Below are 19699 nucleotides of genomic sequence, written 5' to 3' on the forward strand. Positions count from 1 at the left end.
TATCAATTAATTAAAATTTTTCCTTTATTGTTACTTATTATCCTTAGAGTCTTATTACATATTGGATGTGTACTTTTTATTTTTCAGTATCTACTGAGTGACTAACCAAATGTAGTAACTAGCTGTGTTAAATACACCCAGAATATTACTAATCCTTCAGAAATTTCCTCTATAGTTTTGTCTTTAAAACAACAAAACAAAACAAAGAAACAAATAAATTCCATACAATAAAACCTTTAAAAGCAATAACATATATATTTTTTTCTTTAGGTAAAAGTAAAACCGAGGCAAGCATAAATTAACAGAACTCCATTCTCCATTACCATGGATTGACTTTGACAATGCATCCTTGCCAAATTCTTCCTGGTTGTATAGAAGATATTTCTACAAAATAACTTGGAAGAAGCATGGGAAACAGTTCTCTAAATAAAATAAATATATATGGTTGTCTAAGATCATTAGCAGCTGGGTTAGAGTAGGTTTATTGGTTCAAAATGATGGAAGGAGACTTTAAAAGGGGGTTATCTCAAGGGTTTTTTGGACAAGAAAGTCCTCTCCCTGAAGCCTGGAGAAGTTTGACTAACTCTTCCTACTGAGGACTGATTCCCAGTGAGCTGAATGCCATTGGAGGGTGATCATTGGCACAAAGATCCATCAGAAACTTTAAGATCTTGCCTTGAACTGTTATGAATTATACCTGCAGTCCATGAGTTCACAAAGAGTCAGACACGACTTAGCTACTGGACAACAGCAACAACAAAACACTTGTTTAAAACTTAAGGAAAAAAAAAAAAAAACTTAAGGAAGAAGCCCCAATCCAGGACTGAGAATCATGGGTTTGTCTAAGAAGAAAACAAAGTGAACATTATCTTGAGGGTCTTTTTTTTTTCCAACTAGAATTAATATTACAGGTTTCAATGAACAATTACGTCTTTTAAAATACATATTTTAAAATTATTTAACCTGAAACAAATGTAGGCATGGCAAGTGTTTTCTCATTCTGCTTTCTCATTCTGTTTTCTCATTCAATTCTGAAAAATTGAATAAAAAACAAATAACCAGTTTTGCCTGTAACATCAAAAGCCAATATTCTGCAAAAGCTATGGACTTAACTTTATCCACATGCCCAGTAGTCCTCCCCCAAAAAATCACATCCTGATTTGTTCCCCCAGCCCCACCTCACCTTCCTCCAGCAGTAGAGGGCTAATCTTGGACCAAAAATAAGTCTCAACACAAGTACAGCATTAGAAAGATTTCATATAACTAGATTCAAAACTCCAGTTCTATAGTCAAATTTCTATGGTCTATATAAATCACCCTTCTGCTGTTTGTGATAAAAAATGAAATTCTCCTCCTTTTTCAGTGCTAAATTAAAAAAATGTACAAGTTTGATTAAAAATTGAATAAAAAATCAGTAAAGAAAACTGAGTTTCTTCATTGAAAGGTACATCAAAGAAATTCATTAGATGCTTATTGAAGTTTAAAACCAAAAAGTTAAATAACAATATAAATGTTTTCTCTTTTGAGGTACTTAGGTAAAGAACCAGGAAGAACTGAGTAAGGAAATGCTTTACTGATGAAATATTTACTGATGGCTCTTGCATGTTAAGTCATCAAATGCTGACAGATATGGTAAAAACTAGGCATTGTTCAAATATCCAATTGATTTAATATTTGAAAGAACTGGGTGCTTTCAGTGTAATCTCCATTTGTTTTTTTCTTTTCCAAGAATTTGTAAACTACCCTTCCAGGAGTTAAAGTAGTCCACCAGAAAAAACAACAAAAGAAAGGACTATTATTATTTATTTATAAATAGAGAATCTAACTACAAGAAATTCCCTTATAAAGATTGTGTATCAAGTCTCTTCACATCGTTAGTGACAGATGTGTACTCTCTGTGGACAAAAACCAGGCAGCCCGTTTCTGTGTCTTTTATCAGTCCAGACACGTCGCTGTTCTTGTTTCTTCAGAAATATGTAAATGAGTAATGCTCCACCTCACTATAATTAGTGTCCTTATCTAACAAAGGTGCCAGGGTTCAGCTTTGTGCCCTAGCTGAACTCACAGCTATTTATTGGAGGGGAAGGCTGGGTACTAGCATCAAGTCCTGCTTAGCGATTGCTGCCACCCTGTACTAATTCACGGATTTTGACTGTCTTGTAATTCAAGGTGGCAAAAATGGAATCCATTACTTTGGATTTTGACTTATGACAAATGAAAAGTGCTGTTAAATAGATATTAAATTATGAGAATTTCTGAAATGGTCACTTTCTTTTTTTTCCAACTGAGGCCAGGAAAAGTAAACCAGAAGACAGCCTTTGGCAAAATCTAAATACCTAAGCTTTATGATCACCCACTCAGTGGGCATGAGTTTGAGCAAGTTCTGGGAGTTGGTGATGGACGGGGAAGTCTGACATGCTGCAGTCCATGGAGTCGCAAAGAGTTGGACGTGACTGAGCAACTGAACTGAACTGAAGCTTTTTGATCACCTATCTGAAGTAGCTAGGTCTTGTTTTCCTGCACCATAGTAACACAGCTTTTAGTTTTGAACTTCCTATTTCTGCATCATAGTTATTACTGTTTCTCTTTGGTTTAAAATTTCATCCTAACTTTTTACTCTCAATTTCTAACTCCTCATTTTCAGTTCCGTCTATAGGCACTGAAATGTACCATTCCTAAATCCTTCAAGTTGAACTTCGGGATGCACCTTGCCTTCTCCCAATGATAACAACACAGTGTTAACAACAGATTTTCCCCTCCTCTTCCGTAGATGTTAGACCACTGCTATCCACTACAGTAGCTGCCAACCCCATGTGACTACTGAGCCCCGGAGATATGACTGCTCAATGTTAAATGTGCTGTAAGCATAAAATGCACCCTGGATTCCAAGTAAGTAAAGTCGCTCAGTCATGTCCGACTCTTTGCGACCCCATGGACTGTAGCCTATCAGGCTCCTCCGTCCATGGGATTTTCCAGGCAAGAGTGCTGAAGTGGATTGCCATTTCATTCTCCAGGGGATCTTCCCAACCCAGGAATCAAACCCGGGTCTCCCACATTGTAGAGCGATGCTTTACCGTCTGAGCCACCAGGGAAGCCCCTGGATTCCAAGTAGTTAGTATGAAAAAAAATAATGCAAAGTATGTTAATCATTTTAATATCGATTAGGGCTTCCCAGGCGGTGCAGTGGTAAAGAATCTGCCTGCAATGCAAGAATTATAGGTTCAATCTCTGGGTCGGGAAGATCCCTTGAAGGAGGACGTGGCAATCCACTGCAGTCGTCCTGCCTGGAAAATCCCGTGGTCAGCAGGGCCTGGTGGGCTACAGTGCACAGGGTCACAGAGATTTGGACACAACTGAGCAAGCACGCATGCCACATGCACTGAAATGGAAATTTGGTGACTATACTGGCTTAAATGAATCTTAGTAAAATTATTTTTACCTGATTCTTTTTATTATTTTTAATATGGCTACCAGAAAGCTTTAAATGATCTACTGTTGGACAGCGTGGGTTAGAATATGAATGCCTGGATACTGTCTCCCTATGATCTCATATATTCCTTCCTTATTCTGAACCCTTTTGATACAGCTCTTTTTCCACTTGAATTTCTCATCTCTACAGTCTGCTGTTTCACATCTATACTCTAGGCTCTGAGAACCCTCTTAAGTTCTTGTATTCAATAAGCATGCATTGAAGGCCAATTTGGTATCAGACATTCTATCAGGTACTGTAGGCACACTTGAAACTGCAGCATATTTTGGAAACCACAGGTACATTCCTGTGACTTGAGATAAGGATGCAAGCAGTCAAATAAGGAAATACAGGGCACTCAAGGTGGAGCAGCCCCATCTTGATACACCTTGTGTACCACACAATGGAGTTCAGCTTTTACTCAGTTGGCGGTGGGTATCTACTGTGGAGTCTGAAATGATGGAGTCATAATAATCAGACATATATTTTTTGAGAAAGTTTGGTTTAGAGCAGGATAAGAAAAGAATTAGCTGTCATAACAGTAAAAAAAAAAAAAATCTTGAACTAAAGGCTAGAACTGAATTGGTAATGAGGATAGTTGAATTCAGGTTTGAGAGTCACACAAAATACAGACTTTGTAGACCACACTAACAATTTAGATATGGATAGCAATGGGATGAGACAGGTCAAGGAGGAGAAATTACCTAAAACTTTTGGTTTGGAATATCACGGTGCCCTTTACCAATATTTGGAATGTGGAGATTGTAGCACCTGACAAAATTCAAGTTTAATTCCTTGATTCTGGACTCCTTAGGGGATCCCCAAATGAAATTATGTGATAGCAAGGGATGGAGGAGGATGGTTGTTGTGGTTTAGTCATTCAGTCATGCCTGACTTTTGTGACACCATGGACTGTAGCCTGCCAGTCTCCTCTGTCCATGGGATTCCCCAGGCAAGAATCCTGGAGTCAGTGGGTGGCCATTTCCTTCTCGAGGAGAACTTCCCAACTCAGGGATCAATTCACATCTTCTGCTTAGGGAGTCAGATTCTTTACCAGAGAGCCACCTGGGAAGCCAGGAGGAGGATGGTACATAAAATTTAAATCTAGATTAGCAATATTTGTGGTATCAAAACATGGGAGTTGAAAAAAATAATCATTGGATAGAATGGAAATTGATAGCACGGACTCTGTGAATCATTTTGGGCATGTGTGTGTGCGTTTGTGTGAAAAGCTAAAAGGAAGATATATAAGGTTCTATATAAATATATTTACACAAAAAATGTCTATATCCTGAATTGTAAAATCATCGCTTCTGAGACATGGGGTATCAATGATTTTTCTTTTATTATTTTGGCTTGGTATAGTTTTCTAAATTGTCTATATTGGACAAGTATTACTTTTTATGCTCTTCAAGCATTTTGTTTTAATTACAAAAGAAATAACATTAGTAAATATGTTCAAGTCAGTCATCTTTGGACAATACTGAAATGATTGCAGTTTAAAGAAAATATTTTCCTTCAACTACTTCCAATATCATCAGTTCAATTCAGTTGCTCAGTCGTGTATGACTGTTTGCAACCCCATGGACTGCAGCACACCATCCTTCCCTGTCCATCACCAACTTCCAGAGCTTACTCAAACTCATGTCCATTGAGTCGATGATGCCATCCAACCATCTCATCCTCTGTTGTCCCCTTCTTCTCCCACCTTCAATCTTTCCCAATATCAGGGTCCTTTCAAATGAGTCAGTTCTTCACTTCAGATGGCCAAAGTATTGGAGTTTCAGCTTCAACATCAGTCCTTTCAATGAATATTAAAGACTGATTTCCTTTAGGATGGACTGGTTGGATCTTGTTGTAGTCCAAGGGCCTCTCAAGAGTCTTCTCCAACACCACAGTTCAAAAGCATCAATTCTTTGACACTCAGCCTTCTTTATAGTCCAGCTCTCAGAACTATACATGACTACTGGAAAAACCATAGCCTTGGCTAGACAGACCTTTGTTGGCAAAGTAATGTCTCTGCTTTTGAATATGCTATCTAGGTTGGTCATAACTTTCCTTCCAAGGAGTAAGCATCTTTTAATTTCATGGCAGCAGTCACCATCTACGGTGATTTGGGAGCCCAAGAAAATAAAGCCTCTCACTGTTTCCATTGTTTCCCCATCTATTTGCCATGAAGTGATGGGACTGGATGCCATGATCTTAGTTTTCTGAAAGTTGAGTTTTAAGCCAACTCTTTCACTTTCATCAAGAAGTTCTTTAGTTCTTCTTTGCTTTCTGCCATAAGGGTGGTGTCATCTGCATATCTGAGGTGATTGATATTTCTCCCAGCAATCTTGATTCCAGTTTGTGTTTCATCTAGCCTGGCATTTCCCATGATGTACTCTGCATATAAGTTAAATTAGCAGGGTGACAATATACAGCCTTGATGTATTCCTTTCTTAATTTGGAACCAGTCTGTTGTTCTATGTCCAGTTCTGTTGCTTCTTGACCTGCCTACAGATTTCTCAGGAGGCAGGTCAGGTGGTCTGGTATTTCCATCTTTTTAAGAATTTTCCACAGTTTGTTGTGATCCACACAGTCAAAAGCTTTGACATAGTCAATAAAGCAGAAGTAAATGTTTTCTGGAATTCTCTTGCTTTTTCAATGATCCAATAGATTTTGGCAATTAGATCTCTGGTTCCTCTGCCTTTTCTAAATCCAGCTTGAACATCTGGAAGTTCACAGTTCACATACTGTTGAAGCCTGCATTGGAGAATTTTGAGCATTACTTTGGCCACCTGATGCAAAGAACTGACTCATTTGAAAAGACGCTGGTACTGGGAATGACTGAAGGAGAGAGGAGAAGGGGATGACAGAGGATGTGATGGTTGGATGGCATCACTGACTCAATAGACATTAGTTTGAGTAAGCTCCGGGAGTTCATCATGGACAGGCAAGCCTGGCATACTGCAGTCCATGGGTTCACAAAGAGTCGGACAGGGCTGAGTGACTTAACTGAACTGAACTGATTTTGCTAGTGTATGAGATGAGTGCAACTATACCATAGTTTGAACATTCTTTGGCATTGCCTTTCTTTGGAATTTGGAGAAGGAAATGGCAGCCCACTCCAGTATTCTTGCCTGGAGAATCCCATGGATGGAGGAGCTTGGTGGGCTACAGTCCATGGGTCGCAAAGAGTTGGACACAACTGAGCGACTTCACTTTCCTTTCACTTTCTTTGGGATTGGAGTGAAAACTGACCTTTTTCAGTCCAGTGGCCACTGCTGAGTTTTCCAAATTTGCTGGCATATTGAGTACAGCACTTCCACAGCATCATCTTTTAGGATTTGAAATAGCTCAACTGGAATTCCATCACCTCCACTAGCTTTGTTCATAGTGATGCTTTCTAAGGCCCACTTGACTTCACACTCTGGGATATCTGGCTCTAGGTGAGTGATCACACTATCATGATTATCTGGGTTGTGAAGATCTTTTTTGTATATTTCTTCAGTGTATTATTGTCACCTCTTCTTGATATCTTCTGTTTCTGTTAGGTCCATGCAATTTCTTTCATTTATTATGCCCATCTTTGCATGAAATGTTCCCTTATTATCTCTAATTTTCCAATATCATACACATCACCAAATTGGCATTACAAGTTTAGCTTGTATTCTTCATGCAATTTTCCAGTTCATTTATACATTTATGAGAGAAAGCTAGAGAAATGTGTTTTGTTCAGTTGTTATGTTTTGGTTTTGGTATTGATTCATCATAAATAGATCCTAAGCCTGCTCCTCTCTTTTATCTGTATTCTTTACTTAGATGATTGCTCCTTGTCCATTGGTTTTAAATGTTAGTCTATATGGCCAGTGAACCTAACTGTATATGCCCAAGCCATGACCTTTACCCAGAGCTCCAGACTCTCTCATAGTACTTGCTCATTTGATATTGACGCTTGGCTATGTACCAAGCACTTTGAACTGAATATGTCCATAATAGAATCCTCGATGTCTGTTTTTTCCTGTGCCCACAACCTCAAACTGCTCTTCTTGACCTCAGTAAAGAGTATTTGCTTTCATTCATCCAGACTTGAGCCAAAAACTCAAGAAACTGTCCTCAATTTCTCAACTTCACATTTAACGCATCAGCAGAACCTGTTGGCTCTACTTCTAAAATATATTCCATATCCATTGACTTTTTTTCCATCTCCATCACCATCACCCTTGTCTAAACTATCATGTTCACTGTCTGGATGACATCATAGTCTTATTCTTTTCCAGTCATGCCTTAGAAAGAAAATGATTTCCATGCAAAGAAATGATTTGTAAAAATGTGCATCTGATCATCTTACTCCTTAATTCAAAACATCCAGTGGTTTATCATTTCTTTTCAAATAAAACTCAGGCTCCTTACCATGACCTATATATCCCTCCATGGCACATGCCTTGGTCTCCATCATTCTGGCCACATTGGCTTTCCCTTCATTCCTAAAACAAAAGTGATTCATCTGGGCACAGAATCTCTGCATTTCTGTTCCTTCCCTCTGAAAACTCTTCTTTCAAATATAAGTGAGCCTGATTCCTTCTCAACTTCAAGTCTAAACCATAGTGTCACTTTCTCAAGGAGTTCTTTTCTTACCCTGTGCTCCCTTATTATATATAATTTTATACATGTAAAATATAAATTTTAAGTTAAGGAATACATATAATTAAGTAAGAAGAATGCTGGGACTATCATTACACAATCATTACACATGACTTTACCCACTTGGGGTTTTGTCAACAAATCATTACCACTAGAGATTGCTCATTTATTTACTTAGGGGTCAGGACCAAATATCTACCCACACTACAATTTATGAAGGAAAAAAAGAGAATCTTTTCTTAGCCTATTAGCTAATCTGATCTTGCTCATGAGCCTGCCCCCAATTTTGTCAGCTAGTAGGAGAAGGCAATGGCACCCCACTCCAGTACTCTTGCCTGGAAAATCCCATGGACGGAGGAGCCTGGTAGGCTGCGGTCCATGGGGTCACTAGGAGTTGGACACGACTGAGCGACTTCACTTTCACTTTTCACTTTCATGCATTGGAGAAGGAAATGGCAACCCACTCCAGTGTTCTTGCCTGGAGAATCCCAGGGATGGGGGAGCCTGGTGGGCTGCCGTCTATGGGGTCGCACAGAGTCAGACACGACTGAAGTGACTTAGCAGGAGCAGCAGCAGCAGCAGCAAGAAAAAATAAAAAAGAAATTATATGAATTATATTTCCACTTTGAAACTTCATTCAATCCAATTGCTTAAATAGTCTCTTTAGATGTGGCTTGCTATAATTATCCTCTCTTTTATGTGTATCTCCTCAGCTCTCTTTAATTTCTTCAAGTAGGAGAAAGATTTATATCTCTTCAAAACGGTGTGGAAAAGGGACTCTCTGGCCTCATGCTAGTTCTTGGGTAACTCAACCATGTTTAATGAATGCCTATTATAATCTCAGCATTGCTCTTAATTGATTACATGCATTGCTTAATATAACCCTTGCAATAACACTATAAATGTTGTAAGGTAAATACTTTCATTATCTTGGTTTTATAGTTGGGAAACTGAGGCAGAGAGAGACAATGTTGTTTGTGTAATTTTACTGCACAGTAAGGCTTCCCAGATGGCACTAGCAGTAAAGAACCCTCTGCCAATGCAGGAAACATAATGAGACCTAGGTTTAATCCCTGGATTGGGAAAATGCCCTGGAAGAGGGCATGGCAACCCACTCCAGTATTCTTTCCTGGAGAATCCCATGGACAGAGGGACGTGGCAGGCTGCAGTCCGTGGGGAATTAAAGAGTTGGACATGATTGAAGACAGCACACACTACGCTGTAAGTGGCAGAGCCAGGAATTGTAGCCAGCCCGTCTATAACCCATGCCTTTTGCCACCATCCTATGCTGCTTTGTTAATGTACTGGCTGGATCCCAGTGAACTATGGTTGGCTCTGTCCCATCCTTGTGTTTTTTGCTGGTGTCTGTTACTGACATGTATACCTAATGAACCTGTGGTTGAGTCTGCTTGGCTTGGCCAGGCACTGGGCTGCCAACTCAGCATTCACATCGCATAGGACCTGAGGGAGGTTTCGGAGGAAAAACAAAACCTTGTTTCAGCCTGTCTGCGCCTTTCTACCCACTCACCCAGTGTGGGCCAGTCTACACTTTTGTGTGGCCAATGCTAGTCAGTGGGTTCCTCTTCGACTCCTAATGGGGAATGAGGTCAGAGCCCTATGTTCTCCTCCATTAAAAGCCCATGTCTGACTGTCTCACTGCCCTATTTCAGTCCCATCTTTTCGTTCTCTTTTACTACCCCTAAGCCAAGGGTGAGGGGCTAGCTACCTACTTTGTAACACTGACTTTCTCTACCTGTCTTCCATCTTCCTAAAATAGCACTTGTCACCACCTCTTTTCCATAGGCTAGACCAACAGAATCACTGTGATAGAACATGGTTCATGGGGTAGAGGGGTAAAAATGCCTTGCTTTAATACTTGTCCAATATTTCCCACACCTCTCTTGGGTGTCTCCCCCAGTGGAACACAGGCTAACGGCAGCAGAGGCTTCAGCTCCTTGTCTGTGTAGACCAGCTGGCTGATTTCTAAATCTCAGTTGTTTACTTCCTTAGAGCACATGGTCTGTTTGTCATGGATATGACCCTAATAAAGACCTGTGCAATACTCAGAAGAATAAAATACATTGTAAAACCTTTCATCCATCAAATGTCTGTCATGCTGCCAGGCCAGGTGGAGTAATAATTGTGCTTGCATGTATCAGCAAATAACAGTGTAATAGATGAAACTACTTCAAGTAATTAACTTACTCATAGCTTTTTTTTTTTTTTTTGGACAGAAAGAAGCCAGAAAGGCTGAAATCATGAAGCGTAGGAAAGAATGAGGCAAGTAGAGAAGGTCATCATAGCATCATGCTGTCTGTTTAAAGACTGAAAAGACAAAGTCAGCATGATTACACACACACACACACATACACACACACACACATTCAATCACCAGAAAAGAATGATAGTTACTGGGTGAATATACTAATGCATGAATGAATAAGTAATCTTGGTATATATACTTATATTATAAAAAAGACAAACCAATGTATATTAAACAGTTTTAATTTACCCATTGTGTTTATTTCTTGTGGCTACTACTAAAAATTATTAAAATCTTGGTGACTTAAAATAACAAATTTACTCTTTCACAGTTCTAGAGTCTAGAGATCCAAAGTCAAGGTGTGGGCAGGATTATCTCTTTCCAGAGGTTTGGGGGAGAATCCATTTTCTGTGTCTTCCAGCTTCTGGTGGCTGCCAGCATTCGTTAGCATTTTTTTGGCTTATGGCTACATCCTTCCAATTTCTGCTTCTCTCTTCACATCACCTCCTCTGTGTGTCGAATCTCCCTCTCTCCTATAAGGATACACGTGATGGCATTTAGAGATTATCCAGAAAATCTAAAATAATTTCCTAGGCCAGGGAAAGAGAGGACACAGATAAAGAGACAAGAAACATCTGATTTTCTGGCAATATATCAACCAGGCTCAAATGAAATGGCCTTTAGAAAGTTTTAGATTTCTATGACCAAGGAAATCCTGGTCTTCAATGTTGTAGCTCTATCATAAAGGTGCTTACCACTATTCTTGACCTCGATTTCTCAAGTTCACCTTTTATCATTTTTGTGCCCACTTGAAATTAATTTCTTGGGGATTTTGACCATTGTAAATTAATATTTACCCAAATATGCAATGATATAAGTGCCTACCACAGTGCAAATGAGGAATAATTAATATATAATCAAGACGGATGGAGAAAGAAATGGCAACCCACTCCAGTATTCTTACCTGGAGAATCCCATGAGCAGAGGAGCCTGGCTACCTACAGTCCATGGGGTCGCAAGAGTTGGACACGACTTAGTGACTAAGCCCCCACTGCCACCAATCAAGAAGGAGCATGGAAACTGATCATTTATTTTCATGTATCCTCCAATTGTGTCCCACCGCCACCCCACAGTCCACCCCAAACCCTAAATAAAATGTAGATGGGTAAAGGAAAAAAATTGACTATGCATGTGTGACTTCAGTATTGCAGATTCCAGGAAATGTTTTAGAACTCCTTCAGGAAAAATGAAAAACAACAAAGTCTTCCTAACATACACATGGTTTAATAATAAAATTTAATTAGTTGTGTTAACTCCCTGGGTACTTTTTGTACAATTTCTTTTATATAATTTATATTAGTTATCATATCAAAACAAAAGCTCCTTCTATTTCAGTGTTATAACCTTCAGGACACATGGCTTCCATCTTGTGTTCAATGGATGGCCCACCCCCACCTTCCCATCACTGGAAAAGGCAAAGGGAGTAAGGGGAGGACATCCCTTCAAGGAAAAACCCAGGAAGCACATTGTCTTTCTGCTCTAAAAGCCAGAATCAAATCAAATAACCACAACTAGTCTCAAGAAAAGCTAGAAAAATGTCCTCTATTTTGAATGGCCTTGTAAGAGTTAAGATTCCATTGCCATGGATGAGGAGAACAGGTACTGGGGATCAACTAACTCTCTCACAGTCCACCCTTTTGCCTAGCCATACCTCTGTGGTACTCCTCTCACACATGGGGCACATTCACGCCCTCTCCAGATCTCATTCAAGCATCTGACAACCTGCTAAGATAAGAGACAAGTTATGTGCCCCTCTGTATTAAATTTACAATGGTGGAATAGGGCTAGGATAATTGTCTTAAAATCTCTAATTTTAAACAAGGAAAAAATAGGAAATACTGAACAGTTATCTATCCATAGAGATTACCAAGGACTGTCGGTAAGAATCATGAAAGTTATATGCCTTAGATTAAGCTCCTTATATAGACAGTCTACTGCCCTAATTTGTCTCTCTGTGAGGAACCCGTGACTTTGCCCACTGGGAAGTTTATTTCTAGTCTAGCGTCCTCTGTGGTCATCTCTGAGGTATGTTTGAGGGCTCCCTTCCTTTTTTCAGTTTGATTTCTTCTGGTTCAGAATGATCTGATTTTAGTTTGACTCATAATATCTTTGTAAACTTAATTTGTACATTAAAGTTGAGTAGGTTTCCAATGTTTTTGATCCTACTCAATTTCATCTGGGAGTAACCACAACCAAAGTTTTGGACATAATCTTAAAATCTGAAATCACTGTTGTTTTTTTTTTGACTTACTGGTCTCTGTATTCTACTATCTTACCCCACTTTCTCAACACAATGGATACTCCTAGAGGATTTTGGAACATTTACCTTGGCTAAAAAAAGCAAAGCACTTAATCTGACCTTTCCTACTTGTCTGTTCTCAATATCTAGCTGATACTGTGAGGCCCCAAATCACCAGGAGAAATATTTCCCACCATGAGGTTGACAGTCTTGAGGAGATATCGAGGAAGGCATTGTATAGACAGTGATACTTTGAAAGGTAAACAGAATTTAGATGAAGATACAAACGAAAAGTGATTCAGTCAGAGGAAACAACAGGAAAGGCCGTGAAGGTAAGATAAATGTGGTGAAAGATAAGAAACATTGGCAAACAGACAAAGATTGGGAGTTTCTGCTACTGAAAACGTAGCAGAAGCCAGATGATGGAAAAGTTATATACTACATTAAGAAGGGCCATTTCATGCTTTGAATAGTGGTGTGGCAGTTTAGTTGCTAAGTCATGTCCAAACTTGCAACCCTAGGGGCCGAAGCCCTCCAGGCTCTTCCACCCATGGGATTTCCCAGGTAAGAATACTCGTGTGGGTTGCCATTTGCTTCTTGAGGAGATCTTCCCAACCCAGGGATTGAGCCTGTGTCTCCTGCGTTGCTGGAGAGTTCTTTACCACTGAGCCACCAGGGAAGCCCATGTTTTGAAAAGGGTGGAAGCTAAATAGATTTTTGATAGTCCCTTCTAATCACAGTGTGCAGGATGGATTTAACAAACAAAAACTTGGGACAGCACCACCATTTAGAAGGTTATTATATTAATCCAGAGAAAAGGTGCTGAGAGAATGATAAAAGGCCAAGAAAGTTTTAATAAATAAAGTCTGTAGGACTTGGTGGTTGTTTGGTTGTAACAGTGTGAGAGAAAGGGAGAAGGCAAAGTCCAGGAATAACAAAGGGAGACTGATTCTATTCAGAGGTGTTAAGATGGAAGAGTCATGAATTCCAGGTGTAAATATTCAGAGGAAGTAAATACAAGATACTTTTTTCTCAGCAGATAATCATATCAGAGAAATTTATTGAGGAGCTTTCAGTAAACAGAAAACAGTTAAAATTTTGAAGCCAGAAATATATCTCTAAGAAGGAAATCTGAAGATCATCAAACTCTTAGAGGAAAGCAGGAAAAGAGAAGCCTTTCAAGAAACCAGGAAGGAAAGTCAGAGAAGAAATAAGAAGAGAATCAAAGGAGTAGTGTAAAGGAATTGCTCCCGGGGGTGGGGAAAAAGGCCAGATTGCAGTAGGTTAAAGAGTGAGTGGGGAAAAAGATGAAAGAGAAGGAAAATGCTGCTTTGACCTTTACAGTGGGAGAACAGAGGGGGAAACAGGCTCAAGCTTGAACTTCTTTTAAGGATAGGAGAGGTTTATCTCTAATATAAACCAAAGGCAATGAGGGCAGGGGAGAAGTGGGGGAAATGGATGGATGAGGTCCCATTCCAAGAAGAGAGGAAATTATGAGCATGGTGGAGAGATTAGCCTTGATCCTGAGGGAGGGCTCGTCCTGGATTGAAAGATGTGCATGTACATCAATGTATCAGAATTGGGGAAGGGAAAGTTGAGGGATGTTACACTTAGGGGTTCCAGCCAGTCCATCCTAAAGGAAATCAGTCCTGAATATCCACTGGAAAGACTGATGTTGAAACTGAAACTCCAATACTTTGGCCACCTGATGCGAAGCACTGACTCATTTGAAAAGACCCTGAAGCTAGGAAAGATTGAAGGCAGGAGAAGGGGACAGCAGACAATGAGATGGTTGGATGGCATCATCGACTCAATGGACATGAGTTTGAGTAAACTCTGGGAGTTGGTAATGGACAGGGAAGCCTGGCGTGCTTCAGTCCATGGGGTCGCAAAGAGTGGGACATGACTGAGCAACTGAACTGAGCTGAACTGATACTTAGTTAAGCTGATTTTGCAGATAAGTGTAAAGGTGTTGTGAGTGAGCACACTTTGGAATCTGCTACTCTCTTCACATTCTCTGCACTTAATACAAGATTTAGATCAAGCCCAAAGAAATGGGGATTAGATGTCCTGGGAGAAGGCAGGAATACACAAGAGTAAATGAAACAAAAACTTAGAAGTTGATCTCAGCAGTCCCTGCTGTGGGGGTTCTGCCTACTCCCATGGCGTCTGCCTTTACCTCCTTCTCTTACAGTGTGGAGGTTTTGGAATTCCCATTCAATCCACTATCAGTCCAGAATATTCAGCTGGAGCTACCTGGACATAGCTATTTTTTGAAAATTGGGCTTAAAGGATCAATAGGACTTGACCAAATTTGTGCTAATTTTTAAATGTATAGCACTTCTTTGATAGTTGATCAAACATCCTGCACATTTGAACTGCTACTCCTAACCATTCCTGTGATGGCTATTTTTTCATACTACATTTATCTGAACTTAGTCAAATATAAGGTACCATTTGAAAACCAAAAAGAAAAAAGAGAGAGAGAGAGAATAAGAAAGAAAGAGAAGAGACCAAAAATTATCATATGAGCTGAACTTACAGAATCAAAAATAACGTCATCTGGTAAAGAAACGCTTTCTGAGTAACTCTCCACAATTGCTAGTGTGAGTTAGAGTTTCAGAGTTTATGCCAAGGCTTTTTGGAACCCATACCTAAATAGTCTCTTCCTCATTCTTCTTTTAAAGCTACTTCATAACCTGAGTCTTCTGAGATCTATAATGAGAGGGAGAACAAGTCAAATTTTAGGAGATTCTGCCACACAGGCACTTTGTGAAAATAAATGCTGCAGAATTGCATTTCTTGTTAGAATCACCTGCAGCTGTTTCTGTGGCCTGGATTTTGACTAAGGCTACAATACTGTGTGACTGTCATACAGACACCTGAAGAAAGTGCAGCAGTTACACCTTAAGCATAGTGGTTTGCTTGATTATCTATTGCCGTTTAAATGATATTTGTTCTTGATTTTATTCTTCCCTACACAAGATACTATCAACAAATGCAGTATTTAGAAAATGTATAGAGTTAAGTATGTTACTGTTCTCTTTTATCAGTGTCTTCATTTTCATCTTTTCTGACTCTGATCAAGAATATAATATCAACTCAAACTTCAGATCAACACCAATCTAGTTTCTTTATTCTCACATTTAATCTTTGCTCTCTTCACTGAGGGATAATTTCTGCTCTATATAAGGCAGGTTGAGTACATTGCCACATATATAAGTACTCCCTCCTCACACATACACACTCCCCTACACACACAGACACACAGCGACACACACAGACACACACAGACACACAGGATTTCTACAGGAAGAAGAGAAAAACTGAAACAAACAAACTTCTGTGACAAATTTCCCAAACTGGACCAAAAATAGCCCTTCTGCACGAAAACCATCAATTCAATATAAAAAAAAAAACCTTACCATCTGGTTACTGTCAGGTCAACAAGGGTATAAAAGAAGACTCTGTTTTTACACTTGGATTTATTTTTCTTTTACTAAACACGCTGGGTTTCTTCTACTGTGTGTATTGTGTCTAGAAAGAGCATATTTGGTCTTCCACATTCAGACAGTCTTAGCAGAATTCTGTTGAAGCACTAGCATTATTTTGTACTTGTCACTCTCAAATGTGATAAGCTACACTCACTCTTTTAATGACAGAGTCTCAAATTCTGATGTAATAGCCTTTCTTACTGTTTTATGCAGACTTGGGCCATCATAACTTTACCTCACTTTAGCATAGGTTCCCGCCCAGAACTCTGGTACCAGGAAAACAGCAAAACCAGAAAGGAGCAAGGCCCTGAACAGCACCCAGGAATTGTCCCCAGTGGCCTTGTTTGAAGATGTTCATGATGTGAACCCTGGTCTGCACTGCCAGGTTTCCCAGCTTCCAGAGTGTGAAGGTGGTACTGACAGCTTTCCTCGCACACAAGCCCAGCACAGCTGCTTTTACTTCTCTAATAATGAAAAGAGCAGAAACACATCTGTTTTCATGCTCTGCTGTTGACAGTTCACCAAAAAAGTGTGCATTCAACAGTTTTTATCCAAACAGACAGAGACATGTTGGGTCCAAAACACAGAGAGGTTATACGACGTTTTGGTTTTAAGTTTGTGCAAGAAATTCAATTTTTACATTTTTATGTCATGCCTAGAACACATTTCTCTTCAAATTCTGACAATATTCTTAGTGAGGTTCCAGGCCGTTTGCTAGAGCGTCACTGCAGTGTGTTGAAGCTCATTTCTACTTTTTATAATGTCTATTTTGGGATAGTTATTTGACTAAAATTGAATTGTGCAAAACATTTTAGTCTTCAAAGCAAGGGATGGTAAAGAGTACAAATGCATGTATAATGGGCTTATGATGTAATAGAAATATGTGAGCATAGACCATTGCTTCTTTTTGTGATCTGATCATTCTTTAGATTCTCTTCCCCTAAAAAACCCAGCTTAAAAAAAAAAAAATGTCATTTCTCTTTAATAAAAACTTGTGTATAAAAAATGTTCAGTTTAACATTAATATTTTTCACAGTTTGGGATGACAAAACATATAGTGTGATTTTACCACTCATGAAGCAGAGAAGGGGAGAGGGGTATAAGATATATAGCATGTGAAATTACATACCCCTCAAAGGGAAGACGTTTTCCAACATGTCTTTGCAGAATGCCCTGTGTAAATAAGTGGTGAGTGAGTAGCTGTGATCAATGGAGAAGGATTTGGGAGGAGAACAAAGAAAAGGAAGATTGTTGGCTTTCATCTTAGAGTTCGTTTCAACCACATCAAATAGATATTTAAAATATATTACTATATGCTATTAAATAATAATAATTATGTCATTATTTTTAATATTTTAGATTATTAGAACCAAAATATTTTAAACACATACCTAGGTTTTCTACCTATGCTATTAAAATTCAGTTTCAGAACCAAGTTTTCTGAGTAACCTCTTTTTGTTACTAATTTGAGATTGTTCCATCTAATAGTAACAGTTAATTGACTATCAGGATGAAGAAGAAATACAGCCTTTTCTTTTAGAAGGAAAAACTAAAGAATTTAAAAGAAATCTCACAATTATCCATACTTGTCTCAAAAGTTTATACTGAGGAAGAACCTGTGTGTACCTAAATGAACAATTGAAAAGAATCAAGTTGCTTTTCTAACACATGAACAAATAACATATTTTCAAGGCATTGGATTACTTTGAAGTAAAGGTCTCGAACCTTAGCTGCCAAAAGGGCCAATTAGTACAGAAACACCTAGTGCTCTTATAGCTGAAGCATGCAGAATTATTCAACCAAGTTTCAGGTTAGTACTTTTTAGAAGATTTGTTTCAAAAGAAGTAGAAAAAGTTTCACCTGTTGGCAGAGGCTTTAGTCTATGTCTACACTCCTTTTATCAACTCAGCCACAACCTATGATCATCGTGAATTTCCAAACCCACATGTACTGTCTTGAACATGTTGAGACTCAGCTTCAGATCTGGTGCCTATTCTTTGGATGGGCATTTATTAGTTAACGAACCAACAGAGTAGTCATGGTCCCTTTATAATTGCTTGTTTGAAAAAAAATTTTAAAAAGCTAAAAATTTTAAAAGCATTGTGAAAATGCTTGCTGCATATTTACATAATGTGCTCTACACTGTATAGAATGCTCCCTGTTCTCCAAGTGGTTGCAATCTAAATTAAAAAGAAAAAAGTCAACCCACAAAGTTAAAATGGAAAAAGTATAGAAAGAAGTAATGTAAGGAGAAATTCTCCAGCTCTAAAGTAGGTGTGAGTGAGAGACCAACAGTTAAAGTTTTTTTGTTCTTGATCTTGGAAAAATAGGCATTTTCCAGGAAAGGGAAAAACTAGAAATGAGGGAAGAAAATGGCAAGCAATAGTCCCTTTCAGTCTTTATCTATTTATTTTTAAGTATTCTTTACTGGGCAGAATGCTGTTCTCTGTTGCTTCTTTCTGCAGTTTTGCTCAGACCAAGGCTCCAAAACTGTGTTCTGCTAAACATTATTATCTGTGATGATTCATCATTTTCAGAGAGAAAAGGATCTGTTAGAAAGGATTCTGCACTAAGAAACAAGGGACCTGATTGCTAATCCTAACTCCTGCTTCAGTGGGGAATTCACTTTAGCCAAGTTCACTAAACTGCTCCATGACTCAATTCAACTCATTGATAAAATGAGCAAAATAATATTTGTGTCATCTTACAGAAATGCTGAAAATTGAGAGCATTTTGCACATTACATGTGTTCTATATTATTATTGTTAGTAAACCTGCCAAAAAGTTAATTCTAAATTTAAAACTAAAAACCACAAATGAATTTTTCATTTAGTCAGTCATAGGGAATCTTGAAGCACAATTGAAAGATCTCAAAGTGGCCCTAGGGACTAAGTGGTAAAACAAACCAGCTTTGCCAAATACTGGGAGTTACAAAAACTTAACCCTGCCCCCAGGCATACTGGTCTTCTTCCAGTTCTCATGCAGAGCTTTTTATCTAATCAATGAATTGGCTGATTTATGTACAGGTCTAGGGGAAAAAGAAGGCAATGGCACCCCACTCCAGTACTCTTGCCTGGCAAATCCCATGGACAGAAGAGCCTGGTAGGTTGCAGTCCATGGGGTCGCTAGGAGTCAGACACGACTGAGTGACTTCACTTTCACTTTTCACTTTCATGCATTGGAGAAGGAAATGGCAACCCACTCCAGTGTTCTTGCCTGGGGAATCCCAAGGACGGGGGAGCCTGGTGGGTTGCCGTCTCTGGGGTCACACAGAGTCGGACACAACTGAAGCAACTTAGCAGCAGGGGAAAAAGTTGTGAGTAGCTATTTTATGGTTCTTACTTCTGTCTCCGGCCATATCTCATGGCATTTCCCTTCCCTCATTGTGTTCCAGCCATCATAGGTTCCTAATAATATCAAGCCTTTGCTCTGGTGTCAGTAACCCTTTGGACTATTCACTCTGGCCCTGTATCTTCATCTGGCCAATCATTCTTATGCCTCAGATCTCTGCTCAAACATTACCTTCACAAGAAGCCTTCAACAGCCAT

The sequence above is a fragment of the Oryx dammah genome, unplaced genomic scaffold (genome assembly GCF_014754425.2).
Source record: "Oryx dammah isolate SB20612 unplaced genomic scaffold, SCBI_Odam_1.1 HiC_scaffold_4, whole genome shotgun sequence".
NCBI lineage: Eukaryota > Metazoa > Chordata > Mammalia > Artiodactyla > Bovidae > Oryx > Oryx dammah.